The following is a 7,560-nucleotide window of genomic DNA, read 5'->3' as shown; positions in this document are numbered from 1 at the left end:
GGGTAAACACAGAGGGAATCATGAAGTGGGGTTTGGCCCAGACCTTGTTCCGACGTGTTCCTATGGGCTGGCCTATCACAACCAGGTGAAAAGGTACATTGGTCAAACCCCAGCCAGCGAAAGTCAAAGGGTTAGATCTCCCGGTCAACTGCTCTAGGATTAGGCGGGACAGTGCCTTTTGTGTGGGGGGTAGCAATGCCACCAGAGCACCCCACTGGGTCCTCATACATGCCTTAAGGTGTGGTGGCACGCCTGAAGACGCGGCACGTGGCTCCGGGGTGTGGTGCCCCTCGCGGACGGCACTGCCGCCTGCACTTGGAGGGGGAAACAGCTGCGTCAGGCCGACAGGGAGGGAATCTTGCTGTAGGTTGGGCCCAGACCTTGTTCTGAAGTGTTCCCATGGGCCGGCCTAGCACAACCAGGTGAAAAAGTCCATTAGTCAAAGCCCGTCCTGCGAAATTCAAAGGCGTAGATCTCCTGGTCAACTAGTCAGGGATAGGCCGGCCGCTGGCTTTCGGGGCTAGCTATGCCACCAAATCTTGCGCTGGAATATCTTACACGTCTGGAAGTGTGGTGGCGGGTGCAAACACCCGACACTAGGCTTTGGAGTGTGCCCCCCTTCATAGACGGCACCGCCGGTGGCATTTGGAAGGGGGAAACGGCCACGTCGGGTAAACACAGAGGGAATCTTGAAGTGGGTTTGGCCCGGACCTTGTTCCGGCGTGCTCCTATGGACTGGCCTATCACAACCATGTGAAAAGGTCCAGTGGTGAAAGATTGTCTGGTGAAAGCCAAAGGGTTAAATCTCCTGATCAACTGCTCCAGGGTTAAGCGGGACGGGGCCTTGGGGGGGTAGCAATGCCACTGGAACGTCACACCGGGTTGTCATACATGACTTAAGGTGTGGTGGTAGGTCCGAAGAGGCAGCACGCGGCTCCAGGGTGTGGTCCCCCCACAGGGACGGCGATGCCGCCAACACTTGGAGTGGGGGAAACTTCTGTGTCGAGCCGCACTTGCGGGGGGGGGGGGGGTAGCAATGCCACCGAAGCATCAAAAATGATTTATAATTTATGTATGTTGAAGTTTAGATAAATCAGATTTTGAAAATAAAATTAAAACCTAAAAATGATTTATATATACTGCTCCAATGCCAGTCGTGCCAAGCCCGCCGCCAGGGCTTCGAAGGCTACATGATGTGGGGCGGAACCCTATGTGCCGATCTTTCACGTTTGGAGTGGATCCTACGGGGAGACACGAAGAACGAGCGGAAGAAAACAAAGAGAATCACGGGGGGAAACGAGAGAAACACTCAACCGACAAGAGATCAATCACACAAGGTCTAGATCATCGAAGCATGAGTAGCACGAGATACAAAGTCAACAACGGATGATACAAGTGGCGGTAGCTCATCTTCGAGAAGAGGTCTTGAATCCACGAGGGATCTTCCCGTAAAGGGGTCTTGATTCCGAATGGATCTTCTCCGAAGAGGCACGGTCCCTCACGAGGAGTAGATCCGGTACGGATGAGCTATGCTCTATCTCAAATGAGCTATCACAAAGCTAAACCTAACTAGGAGGAGGTGGAGGAGTATATATTGTTGGGGAACGTTGCATAAAATAAAAAAATCTACGTTCACCAAGATCAATCTATGAGTTCATCTAGCAACGAGAGAGAGGAGTGCATCTACATACCCTTGTAGATCGCGAGCGGAAGCGTTCAAGAGAACGGGGTTGAGGGAGTCGTACTCGTCGTGATCCAAATCACCGGAGATCCTAGCGCCGAACGGACGGCACCTCCGCGTTCAACACACGTACGGTCAGCGTGACGTCTCCTCCTTCTTGATCCAGCAAGGGGGAAGGAGAGGTTGATGAAGATCCAGCAGCACGACGGCGTGCTGGTGGATGCAGCAGGGTTCCGGCAGGGCTTCGCCAAGCGCTTGCGGGAGGGAGAGGTGTAGCAAGGGGGGAAGGGAGGCGCCAGGTGTCAGGGTGCGGCTGCCCTCCCACCCCCCCCCCCTCTTTATATAGGGACCCCAGGGGGGCGCCGGACCTAGGAGATGGGATCTCCTAGGGGGGCGGCGGACAAGGGGGGAAACTTGCCCCCCAAGGCAAGTGGAGGCGCCCCCTCCCCTAGGGTTCCCAACCCTAGGCGTAGAGGGGGGGCCAGGGGGGCGCACCAGCCCACTAGGGGATGGTTCCCCTCCCACTTCAGCCCATGGGGCCCTTCGGGATGGGCGGCCCCACCCGGTGGACCCCCGGGACCCTTCCAGTGGTCCCGGTACAATACCGGTGAACCCCGAAACTTTCCCAATGGACAAAACTCGACTTCCCATATATAATTCTTTACCTCCGGACCATTCCAGAACTCCTCGTGACGTCCGGGATCTCATCTGGGACTCCGAACAACTTTCGGTTTGCTGCATACTAATATCTTTACAACCCTAGCGTCACTGAACCTTAAGTGTGTAGACCCTACGGGTTCGGGAGACATGTAGACATGACCGCGACGGCTCTCCGGTCAATAACCAACAGCGGGATCTGGATACCCATGTTGGCTCCCACATGCTCCTCGATGATCTCATCGGATGAACCATGATGTCGAGGATTCAAGCAACCCCGTATACAATTCCCTTTGTCAATCGGTATGTTACTTGCCCGAGATTCAATCGTCGGTATCCCAATACTTCATTCAATCTCGTTACCGGCAAGTCACTTTACTCATACCATAATGCATGATCCCGTGACCAGATACTTGGTCACTTTGAGCTCATTATGATGATGCATTACCGAGTGGGCCCAGAGATACCTCTCCGTCATACGGAGTGACAAATCCCAGTCTCGATCCGTGTCAACCCAAAAGACACTTTCGGAGATACCCGTAGTGCACCTTTATAGTCACCCAGTTACGTTGTGAAGTTTGGTACACCCAAAGCACTCCTACGGTATCCGGGAGTTACACGATCTCATGGTCTAAGGAAAAGATACTTGACATTGGAAAAGCTCTAGCAAACGAACTACACGATCTTGTGCTATGCTTAGGATTGGGTCTTGTCCATCACATCATTCTCCTAATGATGTGATCCCGTTATCAATGACATCCAATGTCCATAGTCAGGAAACCATGACTATCTGTTGGTCAACGAGCTAGTCAACTAGAGGCTCACTAGGGACATATTGTGGTCTATGTATTCATACGTGTGTTATGATTTTCGGATAATACAATTATAGCATGAATAAAAGACAATTATCATGAACAAGGAAATATAATAATAATCCTTTTATTATTGCCTCTAGGGCATATTTCCAACAGTCTCCCACTTGCACTAGAGTCAATAATCTAGTTACATTGTGATGAATCGAACACCCATAGAGTTCTGGTGTTGATCACGTTTTGCTCGCGGAAGAGGTTTAGTCAACGGATCTGCGACATTCAGATCTGTATGTACTTTGCAAATATCTATGTCTCCATCTTGAACATTTTCATGGATGGAGTTGAACGACGCTTGATGTGCCTGGTCTTCTTGTGAAACCTGGGCTCCTTGGCAAGGGCAATAGCTCCAGTGTTGTCACAGAAGAGAGTGATCGGCCCCGACGCATTGGGTATGACTCCTAGGTCGGTGATGAACTCCTTCATCCATATTGCTTCATGCGCTGCCTCCGAGGCTGCCATGTATTCCGCTTCACATGTAGATCCCGCCACGACGCTCTGCTTGCAACTGCACCAGCTTACTGCTCCATGATTCAACATATACACATATCTAGTTTGTGACATAGAGTCATCCAGATTTGTGTCGAAGCTAGCATCAACGTAACCCTTTACGACGAGCTCTTCGTCACCTCCATAAACGAGAAACATGTCATTTGTCCTGTTCAGGTACTTCAGGATATTCTTGACCGCTGTCCAGTGTTCCTTGCCGGGATTACTTTGGTACCTTCCTACCAAACTTACGGCAAGGTTTACATCAGGTCTGGTACACAGCATGGCATACATAATAGATCCTATGGCTGAGGCATAGGGGATGACACTCATCTCTTCTTTATCTTCTGCCGTGGTCGGGCATTGAGCCGAGCTCAATCTCACACCTTGCAATACAGGCAAAAACCCTTTCTTGGACTGATCCATATTGAACTTCTTCAATATCTTATCAAGGTATGTGCTTTGTGCATCTCAATCTATCCCTATAGATCTTGATGCCTAATATATAAGCAGCTTCTCCAAGGTCCTTCATTGAAAAACACTTATTCAAGTAAGCCTTAATGCTGTCCAAAAGTTCTATATCATTTCCCATCAAAAGTATGTCATCTACATATAATATGAGAAATTCTACAGAGCTCCCACTCACTTTCTTGTAAACGCAGGCTTCTCCATAAGTCTGCATAAACCCAAACGCTTTGATCATCTCATCAAAGCGAATGTTCCAACTCCGAGATGCTTGCACCAGCCCATAAATGGATCGCTGGAGCTTGCATACCTTGTTAGCATTCTTAGGATCGACAAAACCCTCCGGCTGCATCATATACAGTTCTTCCTTAAGATAGCCGTTAAGGAATGTCGTTTTGACGTCCATCTGCCATATCTCATAATCATAGTATGCGGCAATTGCTAACATGATTCGGACAGACTTCAGCTTCGCTTCGGGAGAGAAAGTCTCATCGTAGTCAACCCCTTGAACTTGCCGATAACCCTTAGCGACAAGTCGAGCTTTATAGATGGTAATATTACCATCCGCGTCCGTCTTCTTCTTAAAGATCCATTTGTTTTCTATCGCTCACCGATCATCCGGCAAGTCTGTCAAAGTCCATACTTTGTTTTCATACATGGATTCTATCTCGGATTGCATGGCTTCAAGCCATTTGTTGGAATCTGGGCCCGCCATCGCTTCTTCATAGTTCGAAGGTTCACCGTTGTCTAACAACATGATTTCCAGGACAGGGTTGCCATACCACTCTGGTGTGGAATGTGTCCTTGTGGACCTACGAAGTTTAGTAGCAACTTGATCCGAAGTACCTTGATCATCATCATTAATTTCATCTCCAGTCGGTGTAGGCACCACAGGAACATTTTCCTGAGCTGCACTACTTTCTGGTTCAAGAGGTAGTACTTCATCGAGTTCTACTTTCCTCCCACTTACTCCTTTCGAGAGAAACTCTTTTTCCGGAAAGGATCCGTTCTTGGCAACAAAGATCTTGCCTTCGGATCTAAGGTAGAAGGTATACCCAATGGTTTCCTTAGGGTATCCTATGAAGACGCATTTTTTCGACTTGGGTTCGAGCTTTTCAGGTTGAAGTTCCTTGACATAAGCATCGCATCCCCAAACTTTTAGAAATGACAGCTTAGGTTTCTTCCCAAACCATAATTCATACGGTGTCGTCTCAACGGATTTAGACGGAGCCCTATTTAAAGTGAATGTAGCTGTATCTAGAGCATATCCCAAAATGATAGCGGTAAATCGGTAAGAGACATCATAGATCGCACCATATCCAATAGAGTGCGATTACGATGTTCGGACACACCATTACGCTGAGGTGTTCCAGGCGGCGTGAGTTGTGAAACAATTCCACATTTTCTTAAGTGCCTAGCAAATTCATGACTTAAATATTCCCCTCCATGATCTGATCGTAAGAATTTTATCTTTCAGTCACGTTGATTCTCTACTTCATTCTGAAATTCCTTGAACTTTTCAAAGGTCTCAGACTTGTGTTTCATCAAGTAGACATACCCATATCTACTTAAGTCATCAGTTAGAGTGAGAACATAATGATATCCTCCGCGAGCCTCAACGCTCATTGGACCACACACATCAGTATGTATGATTTCCAATAAGTTGGTTGCTCGCTCCATTGTTCCAAAGAACGGATTTTTGGTCATTTTGCCCATGAGGCATGGTTCGCATGTGTCAAATGATTCATAATCAAGAGACTCTAAAAGTCCATCAGCATGGAGCTTCTTCATGCGCTTGACACCAAAGTGACCAAGGCGGCAGAGCCACAAGTATGTGGGACTATCGTTATCAACTTTACATCTTTTGGTATTCACACTATGAATATGTGTAACATTACGTTCGAGATCCATTAAGAATAAACCATTAACCATCGGGGCATGACCATAAAACATATCTCTCATATAAATAGAACAACCATTATTCTCGGATTTAAATGAGTAGCCATCTCGTATTAAACGAGATCCAGATACAATGTTCATGCTCAAACTTGGCACTAAATAACAATTATTGAGGTTTAAAACTAATCTCGTGGGTAAATGCCGACGGTGATCACATCGACCTTGGAACCATTCCCGACGCGCATCGTCACCTCGTCCTTCGCCAGTCTCCGCTTATTCCGCAGCTCCTGCTGTGAGTTACAAATATGAGCAACGGCACCGGTATCAAATGCCCAGGAGTTACTACGAGTACTGGTAAGGTACACATCAATTACATGTATCTCACATATACCTTTAATGTTGTCGGCCTTCTTGTCCGCTAAGTATTTGGTGCAGTTCCGCTTCCAGTGACCCTTCCCTTTGCAATAAAAGCACTTAGTCTCAGGTTTGGGTCCATTCTTTGACTTCTTCCCGGCAACTGGCTTACCGGGCGCGGCAACATCCTTGCCGTCCTTCTTGAAGTTCTTATTACCCTTGTCTTTCTTGAACTTGGTGGTTTTATTGACCATCAACACTTGATGTTCTTTCTTGATTTGTACCTCCGCTGACTTCAGCATTGAAAATACTTCAGGAATAGTTTTCACCATCCCCTGCATATTGTATTTCATCACAAAGCTCTTGTAGCTCAGTGGGAGCGACTGAAGGATTTTGTCAATGACCGCCTCGTCCGGGAGGTTAATGTCCAGCTGGGACAGGCAGTTGTGCAACCCAGACATTTTGAGTATGTGCTCATTGACAGAACTATTTTCCTCCATCTTACAACTATAGAACTTGTCGGAGACTTCATATCTCTCGACCCGGGCATGAGATTGGAAAACCATTTTCAGCTCCTCGAACATCTCATATGCTCCGTGTTGCTCAAAACGCTTTTGGAGCCCCGGTTCTAAGCTGTAAAGCATGCCGCACTGAACGAGGGAGTAATCATCAGCACGTGACTGCCAAGCGTTCATAACGTCTTGGTTCTCTGGGATGGGTGCTTCACCTAGCGGTCCTTCTAGGACATATGCTTGTTGGAAATATGCCCTAGAGGCAATAATAAAAGCATTATAATTATATTTCCTCGTTCATGATAATTGTCTTTATTCATGCTATAATTGTGTTATCCGGAAATCGTAATACATGTGTGAATAACAGACACCAACATGTCCCTAGTGAGCCTCTAGTTGACTAGCTCGTTGATCAACAGATAGTCATGGTTTCCTGACTATGGACACTGGATGTCATTGATAACGAGATCACATCATTGGGAGAATGATGTGATGGACAAGACCCAATCCTAAACATAGCACAAGATCGTATAGTTCGTTTGCTAGAGTTTTCCAATGTCAAAGTATCTTTTCCTTAGACCATGAGATCGTGTAACTCCCGGATACCGTAGGAGTGCTTTGGGTATGCCAAACG

This window comes from Triticum dicoccoides, unplaced genomic scaffold (assembly GCF_002162155.2).
Source record: "Triticum dicoccoides isolate Atlit2015 ecotype Zavitan unplaced genomic scaffold, WEW_v2.0 scaffold73873, whole genome shotgun sequence".
Lineage (NCBI taxonomy): Eukaryota > Viridiplantae > Streptophyta > Magnoliopsida > Poales > Poaceae > Triticum > Triticum dicoccoides.
This window is presented reverse-complemented; position numbering follows the sequence as displayed.